The 15,214-nt window shown below is 42.0% G+C and overlaps 1 long non-coding RNA gene across 1 annotated transcript in view; it reads right to left on the reverse strand.

Annotated features, from left to right (window-relative positions):
* LOC138982765 (uncharacterized) overlaps positions 1-15,214 on the reverse strand; it is a 265,337-nt gene extending 250,123 nt beyond the window's left edge. The window contains exon 1 of the long non-coding RNA XR_011460967.1: positions 14,053-15,214. This is a non-coding gene — a long non-coding RNA (uncharacterized lncRNA). The remainder of the gene's footprint in view (positions 1-14,052) is intronic.

Here is a 15,214-nt window from a genome sequence, read left to right on the forward strand (position 1 = left end):
TCTACAGTGGTAGTCAATGGTCATTCTACAGTGGTAGTCAGTGGTCATTCTACAGTGACAGTCAATGGTCATTCTACAGTGACAGTCAGTGGTCATTCTACAGTGACAGTCAGTGGTCATTCTACAGTGGTAGTCAGTGGTCATTCTACAGTGACAGTCAGTGGTCATTCTACAGTGACAGTCAGTGGTCATTCTACAGTGACAATCAGTGGTCATTCTACAGTGACAGTCAATGGTCATTCTACAGTGACAGTCAATGGTCATTCTACAGTGACAGTCAATGGTCATTCTACAGTGACAGTCAGTAGTCATTCTACAGTGACAGTCAATGGTCATTCTACAGTGACAGTCAGTGGTCATTCTACAGTGACAGTCAATGGTCATTCTACAGTGGCAGTCAATGGTCATTCTACAGTGACAGTCAATGGTCATTCTACAGTGGCAGTCAATGGTCATTCTACAGTGATAGTCAATGGTCATTCTACAGTGACAGTCAATGGTCATTCTACAGTGGCAGTCAATGGTCATTCTACAGTGATAGTCAATGGTCATTCTACAGTGACAGTCAGTGGTCATTCTACAGTGACAGTCAGTGGTCATTGTACAGTGACAGTCAGTAGTCATTCTACAGTGGCAGTCAATGGTCATTCTACAGTGACAGTCAGTGGTCATTGTACAGTGACAGTCAGTAGTCATTCTACAGTGGCAGTCAATGGTCATTCTACAGTGACAGTCAATGGTCATTCTACTGTACTGTGACAGTCAATGGTCATTCTACAGTGACAGTCAATGGTCATTCTACAGTGACAGTCAATGGTCATTCTACTGTACTGTGACAGTCAATGGTCATTCTACAGTGACAGTCAGTGGTCATTCTACAGTGACAGTCAGTGGTCATTCTACAGTGACAGTCAGTGGTCATTCTACAGTGACAGTCAATGGTCATTCTACAGTGACAGTCAATGGTCATTCTACAGTGACAGTCAATGGTCATTCTACAGTGACAGTCAATGGTCATTCTACAGTGACAGTCAATGGTCATTCTACAGTGACAGTCAATGGTCATTCTACAGTGACAGTCAATGGTCATTCTACAGTGACAGTCAATGGTCATTCTACAGTGGCAGTCAGTGGTCATTCTACAGTGGTAGTTAATGGTCATTCTACAGTGACAGTCAGTGGTCATTCTACAGTGGTAGTTAATGGTCATTCTACAGTGACAGTCAGTGGTCATTCTACAGTGACAGTCAGTGGTCATTCTACAGTGACAGTCAATGGTCATTCTACAGTGACAGTCAATGGTCATTCTACAGTGACAGTCAGTGGTCATTGTACAGTGACAGTCAATGGTCATTCTACAGTGACAGTCAATGGTCATTCTACAGTGACAGTCAATGGTCATTCTACAGTGACAGTCAGTGGTCATTCTACAGTGACAGTCAGTGGTCATTCTACAGTGACAGTCAATGGTCATTCTACAGTGACAGTCAATGGTCATTCTACAGTGACAGTCAGTGGTCATTCTACAGTGACAGTCAGTGGTCATTCTACAGTGACAGTCAGTGGTCATTCTACAGTGACAGTCAGTGGTCATTCTACAGTGACAGTCAGTAGTCATTCTACAGTGACAGTCAGTGGTCATTCTACAGTGACAGTCAATGGTCATTCTACTGTGACAGTCAGTGGTCATTCTACAGTGGTAGTTAATGGTCATTCTACAGTGGCAGTCAATGGTCATTCTACAGTGACAGTCAGTGGTCATTCTACAGTGACAGTCAGTGGTCATTCTACAGTGACAGTCAGTGGTCATTCTACAGTGACAGTCAGTAGTCATTCTACAGTGACAGTCAGTGGTCATTCTACAGTGACAGTCAATGGTCATTCTACTGTGACAGTCAGTGGTCATTCTACAGTGGTAGTTAATGGTCATTCTACAGTGGCAGTCAATGGTCATTCTACAGTGACAGTCAATGGTCATTCTACAGTGACAGTCAGTGGTCATTCTACAGTGACAGTCAGTGGTCATTCTACAGTGACAGTCAATGGTCATTCTACAGTGACAGTCAATGGTCATTCTACAGTGACAGTCAGTAGTCATTCTACAGTGACAGTCAATGGTCATTCTACAGTGACAGTCAATGGTCATTCTACAGTGACAGTCAGTGGTCATTCTACAGTGACAGTCAATGGTCATTCTACAGTGACAGTCAGTGGTCATTCTACAGTGACAGTCAGTGGTCATTCTACAGTGACAGTCAGTGGTCATTCTACAGTGACAGTCAATGGTCATTCTACAGTGACAGTCAATGGTCATTCTACAGTGACAGTCAGTGGTCATTCTACAGTGACAGTCAGTGGTCATTCTACAGTGACAGTCAGTGGTCATTCTACAGTGACAGTCAGTGGTCATTCTACAGTGACAGTCAATGGTCATTCTACAGTGACAGTCAATGGTCATTCTACAGTGACAGTCAATGGTCATTCTACAGTGACAGTCAATGGTCATTCTACAGTGACAGTCAATGGTCATTCTACAGTGGCAGTCAATGGTCATTCTACAGTGACAGTCAATGGTCATTCTACAGTGACAGTCAATGGTCATTCTACAGTGACAGTCAGTGGTCATTCTACAGTGACAGTCAGTGGTCATTCTACAGTGGCAGTCAATGGTCATTCTACAGTGACAGTCAATGGTCATTCTACAGTGATAGTCAATGGTCATTCTACAGTGACAGTCAGTGGTCATTCTACAGTGACAGTCAATGGTCATTCTACAGTGACAGTCAATGGTCATTCTACAGTGACAGTCAGTGGTCATTCTACAGTGACAGTCAATGGTCATTCTACAGTGGTAGTCAATAGTCATTCTACAGTGACAGTCAATGGTCATTCTACAGTGACAGTCAGTGGTCATTCTACAGTGGTAGTCAATAGTCATTCTACAGTGACAGTCAATGGTCATTCTACAGTGACAGTCAGTGGTCATTCTACAGTGACAGTCAATGGTCATTCTACAGTGACAGTCAGTGGTCATTCTACAGTGACAGTCAATGGTCATTCTACTGTGACAGTCAATGGTCATTCTACAGTGACAGTCAGTGGTCATTCTACAGTGACAGTCAATGGTCATTCTACTGTGACAGTCAATGGTCATTCTACAGTGACAGTCAGTGGTCATTCTACAGTGACAGTCAATGGTCATTCTACTGTGACAGTCAATGGTCATTCTACAGTGACAGTCAGTGGTCATTCTACAGTGACAGTCAATGGTCATTCTACAGTGATAGTCAATGGTCATTCTACAGTGACAGTCAGTGGTCATTCTACAGTGACAGTCAATGGTCATTCTACAGTGATAGTCAATGGTCATTCTACAGTGACAGTCAGTGGTCATTGTACAGTGACAGTCAGTGGTCATTGTACAGTGACAGTCAGTGGTCATTCTACAGTGACAGTCAGTGGTCATTCTACAGTGACAGTCAGTGGTCATTCTACAGTGACAGTCAGTGGTCATTCTACAGTGATAGTCAATGGTCATTCTACAGTGACAGTCAGTGGTCATTCTACAGTGACAGTCAATGGTCATTCTACAGTGACAGTCAATGGTCATTCTACAGTGACAGTCAGTAGTCATTCTACAGTGACAGTCAGTAGTCATTCTACAGTGACAGTCAATGGTCATTCTACAGTGACAGTCAATGGTCATTCTACAGTGGTAGTCAATGGTCATTCTACAGTGACAGTCAGTGGTCATTCTACTGTGGCAGTCAGTGGTCATTCTACAGTGGCAGTCAATGGTCATTCTACAGTGACAGTCAGTGGTCATTCTACAGTGACAGTCAATGGTCATTCTACTGTGACAGTCAGTGGTCATTCTACAGTGGTAGTTAATGGTCATTCTACAGTGACAGTCAGTGGTCATTCTACAATGACAGTCAATGGTCATTCTACAGTGACAGTCAGTGGTCATTCTACAGTGACAGTCAGTGGTCATTCTACAGTGACAGTCAATGGTCATTCTACAGTGACAGTCAATGGTCATTCTACAGTGACAGTCAATGGTCATTCTACAGTGGTAGTCAGTGGTCATTCTACAGTGGTAGTCAGTTACAAAAAACAACTAACCAGCACACGTAGCTCCAGTGAAACTGGTACCGGTACAGTCACACACGCCATCGTCACACGTTCCTGCGTTCTGACACGGGTTGGGGTCACACGGGTCATTGACTGCAACAGAACGATCACGTGTTACTGATGAAGACAGACGGTTGGGCTAGGGGGAACTCCTTTGTAATGTACAAGAGGATCAAAAATGGTGCTCTTAACTGAATGATACTGAGGCACAACCGTGACACAGTCACACAAACAAGCTAATGATATTGCGTAAGATGTCAAAACAAGCACGCCACAAAGAGCTTACCGGAACTGGTAGCTCCGGTGAAACCTTGACCGGTACAGTGACAAACGCAAGCATCACACGTTCCGTCGTGCTGTAGTAGCTTCCGATATAGATACCGTGCCTGTTCCCTTTAGTGTACGCCATTTTTGTTGATTTATTGACTTACTAGATGAATACCCGCTTTGCCGGGTACCGGCTTCGCCGGGAAGAAGTAAAACCGAATACCAGGCTGTGCCTGGGACCGGGCTTTGCCGGGTGTGCGCCGCACAGAGGAAGGGAGACAAACGCGGCTGAAAACACTGGAGAAGATAAGGAAGAGTTACTGGGAATGGATCGAGAGAAAAACCAAAATCGGTTCAGCGCTGCGCGCGAAAAACCAAAATCGGACTGAGCACGTGTTGAAATATCTCATCGATGAGGTTGTGTCCGGGGTGTAGCTGAATACGGTGTCCAAATTTGAAAAAGATCCACCGAGAACTTTGGCCGTGCATCGCGAACAGACAGACAGACAGACAGACAGACAGACAGACAGACAGACAGACAGACAGACAGACAGACAGACAGACAGACAGACAGACACTAGTCGTATATATATATAGAAACACTATTATAGTTACACAAATACAAACATCTTCATTCATTTTGCTGTAGCAGCTTTTTCACACATACATTTTCTAGATCAATAGGGAGAACAGTCTATAGCCACATTTACTATTGTTAACATTTACTTTTCAATAGTGCCCCGGTATCTTTTCTCACAGACGTTACAATCGTGTCCTGGTATCTTTTTTCACAGGCGTTACAATCGTGTTCCAAATCTTTTACCCACCAACGTTACAATCGTGTCCTGGTATCTTTTTTCACAGGCGTTACAATCGTGTTCCGAATCTTTTACCCACCAACGTTACAATCGTGATCCGGTATCTTTACTCACCAACGTTACAATCGTGTCCCAGTATCTGTTTTCACCAACGTTACAATCGTGTCTCGGTATGTTTACTCACCAACGTCACAATCGTGTCCCAGGAAACCGGATGGGCAGGCGCAGGTGTAGCCTTGGGCGTCACTTTCATCCTTGGTGCACGTGCCCCCGTTCTGACAGGGCTCAGGGTCAGCCCAGCACGGATTGAGAGCTGCAATCACAATCGACGACAGTAATTCAAGTCCTTCATTTTCTTACACGAAGGCACATTTTGACTAAATGTTTTGTCTTAGGTGGACCGGGAATCGAGACGAGGGTGGTGGTGGTGGTGGTGGTGGTGGTGGTGTGTGTGCGTGTGTGTGTGTGTGTGTGTGTGTGTGTGTGTGTGTGTATGTGTGTGTGTGTATGTGTCGTAATTGTCCACACACACCGTCTCTGTGGAAGAGGTATCAGTTACACGTGTTGCCAGGTACTACACCGTGTGCTCTTATGACAAGCGTGACAGTTGGTATCTGTTGCGGTTAAACAAAAAGACACAGTGCAGTTGTTGCTGGATTTGTACCATAAAAAAACCAGTTGGATGACACGGTTGTGTTAAAAGTGACTGGCTGTTTGTAAATTACTTCATATTTGACTGGTCAACATTTCCAAAATCCATTACAGTATCCCTTGAAACGTTCCAGAAACTTACTTTTGTCGTGTTTTTTTCGTCGTGTTTTTATCGTTGTTTTTATGGTTTTTTTGGTCGTGTTTTCGTCGTGTTTTTTCCCCGTGATTTCGTCATGTTTTTGTCGTGTTTTCATCGTGTTTTTTCCCCGTGATTTCGTCATGTTTTGGTCGTGTTTTCGTCGTGTTTTTCTGTCGTGATTTCGTCATGTTTTTGTCGTGTTTTCGTCGTGTTTTTTTGTCGTGAATTCGTCATCTTTTTGTCGTGTTTTCGTCGTGTTTTTTTGTCGTGATTTCGTTAGGGTTAGGGTTATCGAACCTTTTTTTTAAATTTTTTGATAAATGTCTTTGATGACGTCATATCCGGCTTTTCGTGAAAGTTGAGGCGGCACTGTCACGCCCTCATTTTTCAACCAAATTGGTTGAAATTTTTGTCAAGTAATCTTCGACGAAGCCCGGGGTTCGGTATTGCATTTCAGCTTGGTGGCTTAAAAATTAATTAATGACTTTGGTCATTAAAAATCTGAAAATTGTAAAAAAAAAATAAATTATAAAACGATCCAAATTTACGTTTATCTTATTTGCTGATTCCAAAAACATATAAATATGTTATATTCGGATTAAAAACAAGCTCTGAAAATTAAATATATAAAAATTCTTATCAAATTTTTTTTTTTCGAAATCAATTTAAAAACACTTTCATCTTATTCCTTGTCTGTTCCTGATTCCAAAAATATATAGATATGATATGTTTGGATTAAAAACACGCTCAGAAAGTTAAAACGAAGAGAGGTACAGAAAAGCGTGCTATCCTTCTCAGCGCAACGAATACCCCGCTCTTCTTGTCAATTCCACGGGCACTGCCTTTGCCACGGGCGGTGGAGTGACGATGCTACGAGTATACGCTCTTGCTGCGTTGCGTTGCGTTCAGTTTCATTCTGTGAGTTCGACAGCTACTTGACTAAATATTGTATTTTCGCCTTACGCGACTTGTTTTTTTTTTTAGGAAAGAAAGGCCTGGTTCACTGGGGGCACTGATGTTTCTCTTGCCGGGGAAACGACAAAAGGAAAGACTTGTTTAGGATGAATAAAACGTAGCTTTCGTGTCAAAGGGTTACATTATGTGATACGTAGGGAGAGTTTCTGAACTTGTGTTCCATAGAACGCTGACCCGTACTATCAAAGCGACGTCGGAACAAAAACCCCGACCGCAAACGCCAACATGTTATGAAACTTTCACATGCATTTTGTGTTCACCTTCCACCTACCCCTACTCCGCCTACACTGGTCCCTGATTCCTCATGTAATGCGGAAATGTGTTTTGACTTTTGCTATGTCGTTATTTAAAATGTTCCTTAAACTTTCTGGTATACTTTGATACAAACAAAATCTTCTATGAATGTGTTTTTTCTTTCACTTTTTTTCTTCCTCAGGGGCAGACTCCACAAAAAGAAAATGCAGTTCAGGACATGGAAACATACAGATAATAGATAAATACTTTTATAATCAAATTGATTAATCAATCAATTAAGCAATCAAACAAATACATTTGATAATTGATAAAATGATAAGAAGATCATCCATGATAAAAGCAAAACAGCACAACAACCCAAACAAATGTGTTTCAATCATGTATGAAAGCAAAACGAAACCCGACACATATCAACTGTTTACGTTCAAAATCGAGAATTAAAACGTTGAGACAAACTCTAGGATGAAACGTTCCAATAACTCTTGCTTTAAGTTGTATGATAAAAGTTAGTCGATGAAAGAATCGGAAATTTCAATTTTAAATCCACAGCAAACTTTTTTTTTTAAACTCACCTTGTCCTTGGGCCGAGGCCAAGCAGAGCTGAAGACAAAACAGACGATGGAGACGACGATTAGAAGACGCCATCGTCGGTAGCAGGACTTCAAACAGAACAGATGAAGTAAGCTCTCAACGCCGCCAAGCTCGCCTGAACCGCTGGTACGTCGCGCGCTGCAAGTGCCAGAAGTCGTAACTCTCTACCCGCAAGACAGCAACAGGAATACAGCGAGATTAAAATCACACTCTAAGCATGAACGCGAACGTCCGACATTTTACTGTTGTAATAATGCCAAGACAGAAAGACCAATAGGACGGCCAAGAGTTATTTCGCGTCGTACGCCCTGCGATTCGTTGTGTATACATTTGGAGAGGGAGGGGTGAATAAAAAGAAACAAGTCTCGTGAAGCGATATAACTACATTTAGTCAACCCTTCGAACTCACAGAATGAAATTGACCGCACCTCATTTTTTTCAATCATATATATTCAATTATCAATAGCTGTGTCAGTTTCATACCCCGCGGTCGCGTTGACACGTTTGCACCAGAGATCTCTGTGGTTCACGCTGAGAAAGTGACAAGCGAGTATAGTGCAGTAGCGTAAGGCGCTTCACAGTGCAGCGCGCGTTTCCCTATTCTTTTTAACTTTCTGAGCTTGGGTTTAATCCTAACATAAAATATTTATATGTTTTTGGAATCAGGAATTGATAAAGAATAAGATGACATTATTTTAAAGCGATTTCTGAACTTTTAAGTTTAATTAGAATATTCATTAGAATATTCATATGTTTAATTTTCTGATTGTTTTTAATCCAAATGTAACATATCTATATGTTTTTGGAATCAGGAAATGATAAACAATTAGACTAAAAACATTTGAATCGATTTCTCAAAAAATAATCTCAGACTGTAATTTTCATTGTGTCGACGCTTTTAGCGCGAGTCATAATTTTCGTCCTACCTTTTGACCCTGAGTATTTTGTGCGCTATTGCTAGAGATATATACAGATTTGACCGTACACATCTGGTCTTCACAAAGGCTTCACATCACTCCAAGGACCGTTGACCAAACCGTGCGCGATTCTTGCTCGATGCAGCAGATAACGTGTTTCAAATTCATATTACCCATGACAGAGACGAGTCGTATTAGCATTTGCTTTCTCAGTTTTGATTGACTGTTGATGATTGTTTTGTTTGTTTGATGGTTTAAATTAAGAAGCGGAACATTCATGCTGGTATTTGTTGTTGTTGGTGGTGGTGTTGCTGTTGTTGTATGTATTGAGCATGAGTTTTGTATAATATCTAATTTAATTTACCAAGTTTGTACGTGTCTGCAAAAAGTCGCGTGAGGAGAAAATACATTTAGTCAAGCTGTCGAACTCACAGAATGAAACTGAACGCAATGCAATTTTTCAGCAAGACCGTATACTCGTAGCATCGTCAGTCCACCGCTCATGGCAAAGGCAGTGAAATTGACAAGAAGAGCGGGGTAGTAGTTGCGCTGAGAAGGATAGCACGCTTTTCTGTACCTCTCTTCGTTTTAACTTTCTGAGCGTGTTTTTAATCCAAACATATCATATCTATATGTTTTTGGAATCAGGAACCGACAAGGAATAAGATGAAAGTGTTTTTAAATTGATTTCGAAAATATAATTTTGATCATAATTTTTATATTTTTAATTTTCAGAGCTTGTTTTTAATCCAAATATAACATATCTATATGTTTTGAGAATCAGAAAATGATGAAGAATAAGATGAACGTAAATTTGGATCGTTTTATAAAAAAATTTTTTTTTTACAATTTTCAGATTTTTAATGACCAAAGTCATTAATTAATTTTAAAACAACCAAGCTGAAATCCAATACCGAAGTCCGGCCTTCGTCGAAGATTGCTTGGCCAAAATTTCAATCAATTTGATTAAAAAAATGAGGGTGTGACAGTTCCGCCTCAACTTTTACAAAAAGACGGATATGACGTCATCAAAGGTATTTATCGAAAAAAAGTCCAGGGATATCATTCCCAGGAACTCTCATGTAAAATTTCATACAGATCGGTCCAGTAGTTTGGTCTGAATCGCTCTACACACACACACACACACACACACACACACACACACACACACACACACACACACACACACACACACACGCACAGACACACACACATAAAGTGACCACGACCCTCGTCTCGATTCCCCCTCTATGTTAAAACATTTAGTCAAAACTTGACTAAATGTAAAAATGACGAACTGGTTTGCTTTGTAAGCGGTACACAGTCAATGAAATAATAATGGAAGAGAGAGAGAGAGGTGGAGGTTTGAAAATAATTACTTGCTGCTGTGGGATAAATCATTGAAGATGTGACAATCAACACACGATTCCGATTCCAGGTCAAATTCGTATGTGTTGGCAGGTTTAGTCCCGTATAGGCGTAACCCAATGGCATCATTTTTTACACTTTTTTTTTACTCACTTGAGTAATCGATGATCACGGTTCATAAAAACTTAACTTTGAAGTTATCTTGGATGTTTATGAAGCTAGAGCTTTGGAACGTTGCACACTTCTATAGCTGGTTTGATGATCTCTCGACATTAGTTAGTTGTTGTTGCTTTTTGGGCCTAGCGGACCATATAGGCCAAATCAGGACCCCATCTCTCGACATGACGACAGTTTTGTCAAATTGTGGCATCACAGCGGGGTCATGTTAGATTCATCCAAACTTAACGTTGGCGTTACCTCTTATCTTTTTGAAACCAGAGCTTTCAAACCTTGCACACGTCTACGTTTAGTGATCTCCCAACATGGCCTCAGTGTGGTTGACCCTCGTCACATTTTTAGGGTCATAGCGGGGTCATGTTAGATTCATCCAAACTTAACGTTGAGGTTATTTCAAATAGTTTTGAAGATGGAGCTTTGAAACTTTACACACTTCAGGGTTTGATGATCTCCGGCTCCCGACATGACGGACTACAGTTTTGTCAAATTCTGGGATCACGGCAGGGTCATGTTAGGTTCATCAAAACTTAACGTTGACGTTACCTCTGATGTTTTTGAATTTAGAGCTTTGAAAATTTGCACACGTCTACGGTTTGATGATCGCCCAACATGACGCCAGTGTAGTTGACTCTCGTCAAAATTGTGTGGTCACAGCTGGGTCGGTTCATAAACACGTCTTAGTTGGGGTTTTCGCTGATGTTTTAGGAGCAAAACCCTCCTCATTTCACACATTTGTGGGTGTTCATGATCAGCTGACATGGCCAAGACCCCCCGCGGGTTAGGGGGAAGAATTTACCCGATGCTCCCCAGCATGTCGTAAGAGGCGACTAACGGATTCTGTTTCTACTTTTACCCTTGTTAAAGGCAGAGTAAGCCTCCCGTAAACCATCACAGATACGGTCAGGCTTTTACACACAGTACAAACACCCTTTCATTTAAACACTCACCAATTGAGAACATCCGAGGTGCCCTCCGTAAAGAGCGAACAATTTTCAACGAATTTATTTTTGCGTGGTTTATCTTACCCCTGAGCCATCGTGAACCCGTGTGATCCAGTTTTCCCTTTTCACAATGCAGTCGTCATAGTTAGTCATTTGAATGCGACTCGACGTGAGCTTATCTACAATAGCACGTTTTTTAAGCACGAAACAACGGCTGTGGTTCACAAGAACTCCTGCGATGGCTTTTGACTGTTGAGAGGAACGGCGATTTGCACTGATCAACCGTCGTCTGCTACGACCCTTGCGTGACCCTGCTTCCGGGCTTTTCTTTTTTTAAACTTTCACAACTTCGAATTGTTCTGATCTTGTCTTGATGAAAAACGAATTCTTTTATGATTAAAGAATGTTTGTGTAACAAGCTGTCAATTTATTATTTAGATTTTAAAAGTTAGGTCTAGCGCAAAAACGAGGCGCCGTTGTTGTTAACGGAACAAGTCTACGAAAATCAATTCTTGGAAAATGTCTCACGCTCGACAGAAAGCAGCCAGGATGTTCCCGTTCGGTGAGCGTTCAAATGGAAGTATGCTTGTACTGTATTTAGACGCTCGGGGAGCTCTGTGATGGTTTACGGGAGGCTTACTGTGCCTTTAAGTGTTTCTTGTATATACTGAACGGCAGGAAGATTGGTTTAGTAGTTTTCTCTGAATCACTTTATACACACACACACACACACACACACACACACACACACACACACACACATACACACACACGCACACAAACACACACACACAGACACACACACACATACACACACACGCACACAAACACACACGTACACGCACACGCACACACACACGTGCGTGCACACACACACACACACACACACACACACGCACACACACACACACTCACAAACGAATCTGGAGACAAAAGTTCCTTCAATTTCGTTAAAGCATTCAGTTCAGTGTTAACTAAATGTTAAAACGTTCACTGTAGCGTGACGAACAAAACAAAGCAGTAAACTGAACGCTTACAAACAAATGAGTTAAGTACTCAACAATTGCAGGTTTGTATACTGGCTGTTATCAATAAAACAAAACTAATCAGTTGGGCTTGAGTGCATATTTTTGACATGAGACCGTTCATGTCAAAACCAATTGTGAGAAACAAATAGGAAACAGAGATTGCTTTTCGAAATATTTAGGATGTTCTTTGTGACAAAATCTTTTAAAATGAAAAAACTCATCAGCTCTTCTCAAAATGAAAAAGCCGTTTACAGCGGTTTTTCTAGTTACCTGGTTACTTCGAATTCATCGCATTAGTCAATCGACAACAAAAGAAAACAAGAGGCGAAGCCTTTGACAAGGCTCCCGTAAGAAATCGACAAACAGTAACCCAACTTGAACTCAATCACTCCGTCACACATACACACACACAGTAAGCATAGGTGACACGGTACAAGAGTGGAAGACGCTAGATCTAGATCTGTCTGTCTGTAGCCTACTTACTATGAGAGGGCAAAGGGGCCCAAACGGAGCGCTCATTTAAGGAGGGCGAAATAAGTGAGGGCGCCTAAAAGGAGCGCTCCAGTTAAGGATTCATTGGCTTGTAAAAATAGTTAGCCAATCAAATCACATTTCTTAAGATTCGCGCTCCAAAAAGGAGGGCGCAGTTTATTTAGCGAGCTATAGATTCGCGCTTCAAAAAGGAGAGCATTTTACTAGCGTTGTCCAAAAACTTGGAATGGAAAAATTGTCGGAACGAAACCAGTCATTGCTTTCTAAAATGGCGGTTGGTCCGGTGTCAGAATAATGTGACTGGGTGAGAGATGAAGCCTGTGCTGCGACTTCTGTCTTGTGTGTGGCGCACTTTAAATGTCAAAGCAGCACCGCCCTGATATGGCCCTTCGTGGTCGGCTGGGCGTTAAGCAAACAAACAAACAAACAATCGGTACCAACAAAATTGTCACAATTACCGCGTAAAAGGACATACTGTAGTTTCAAATTAGTAACAATCTAAGCCATGTTAATCAGCACTGGTGTCCGGCAAGCACCAACAGATACAACAGCACGTGCATGCATCTTGAAGTAATAAGACCTTGAAGTAGGCCCAGAGTTTACACTATGCAGTATGTAATGCTTTAATTCAGCTGCCTAACTGTGGAACTTTGCAACCTGATGTGTGAGGACCGTTTCACAAAACAGACAAAACACCCTTTCAGTTATTTACAAAAATCAGTTCCAGAATGCGCGTGTTCCTTTTCCGTCTCAACAAATTAATGTTATCTGAGGGAAAAACGAATCATTGTCGCTTCCGCCCTCAGTTAAAATTACCTGAACATAATAGGAAATGCAACAGGTGTAGTCTTCCGCCTGATTTTTAGTCAAGATATTTCGACACAGAATGTTTCTTTCTTTTTTTCTGTTTATGTTCACAAGCTCACATAAAATCATGTATGCAACACTCAGTCACAATAAGACCAGACCCGAGTTGTGATTGAAATGGGCATTTTATTAAATAAAGCTCCAGAATGAATAAAAATATATATACATGACAAAATAAGGTGGTCCCGCTGTACAAAGCCGGTTACCAAACACACACACACACGACACACACATACACACACAAACACACTCACACACACACACACGACACACACATACACACACACACACACACACACTCACTCACGCACACACACACACACACACACACACACACACACACACACACACACACACATCAACCTCTCACTGATACACATACCCACATATCCTACCTAAACCCCTCACTGATGTATATATTCATAAGCGCACATTTGTTTGTTTGTTTATTTGTTGCTTAACGTCCAGCCGACTACGCAGAGCCATATCAGGACGAGTAAGCGCACATCCGTCGCGATATAACCTTGAATGGTTGAAAACGACGTTAAACACCAAATAAAGAAAGAAAGAAAGATAAGCGCACAAACACACATACACACGCACACACACATACAAACACACGCACATCACAATTGTCGAACCACGGCCATGAATAAGGCGCACTACACTGACAGTAGATAGCTCAATGATTATCAACACAAACGATCTCGACTTCTTGGTCTTTTGGCGGAATTTTTTCATTGGTTTACAAACACTTTGAGATCACTGTTACATCTAGCCGGGGTGTCCTTAAAACTGTGTTCTCGTGAAGCCATGGTGGCAAGCAATGACTATGGTCTCCGTTCCGACAATGTTTCCACTGCAAGTCTTTTACCGACTCGCGATCCAAACATGCGGGCGCAATAAAGGCGCGTGCATCTACAGAAATTGATAACTATTTTTACAAGCCAATCAATCCTTAACTTGAGCGCTCATTTTAGGCGCCCTCACTTATTTCGCCCTCCTTAAATGAGCGCTCCGTTTGGGCCTATTTGCCCCATAACGATAAGCTGCGCCCTCAATAAATGCGCGCTCCTTTTTGGAGCGCGAATCTATAGCTCGTCAAATAAACTGCGCCCTCCTTTTTGGAGCGCGAATCTTAAGAAATGTGATTTGATTGGCTAACTATTTTTACCAGCCAATCAATCCTTTAACTTGAGCGCTCATTTTAGGCGCCCTCACTTATTTCACCCTCCTTAAATGAGCGCTCCGTTTGGGCCCATTTGCCCTCTCATACCTTACGGGGACACGACTGCCAGATCGACACTGCGCTTTCGACAGCGCTTCATCGCGCAGACACTGAAAACACGCTGTGCAGATCAACCTGTAGGAAATCTCCTTTGGTATCTTTTTTATCTATTTTTCTGGAGCCGCTACGAAACCGAACAATGTGAAATCGTCTTCCCCGAATCGGCGAATGCAGCTCGGTTAGAACTGAAAAGTGAATCTATACCACAAGCCTTCACGCGATCTGACCTAACCTTGACCCCTGACCTGGTCTACATACCACACACAACACAAACCAGTCACCTGTTTTTACCCCCCCCCCCCCAAA

The sequence above is a fragment of the Littorina saxatilis genome, linkage group LG12 (genome assembly GCF_037325665.1).
Source record: "Littorina saxatilis isolate snail1 linkage group LG12, US_GU_Lsax_2.0, whole genome shotgun sequence".
NCBI classification, from domain to species: domain Eukaryota; kingdom Metazoa; phylum Mollusca; class Gastropoda; order Littorinimorpha; family Littorinidae; genus Littorina; species Littorina saxatilis.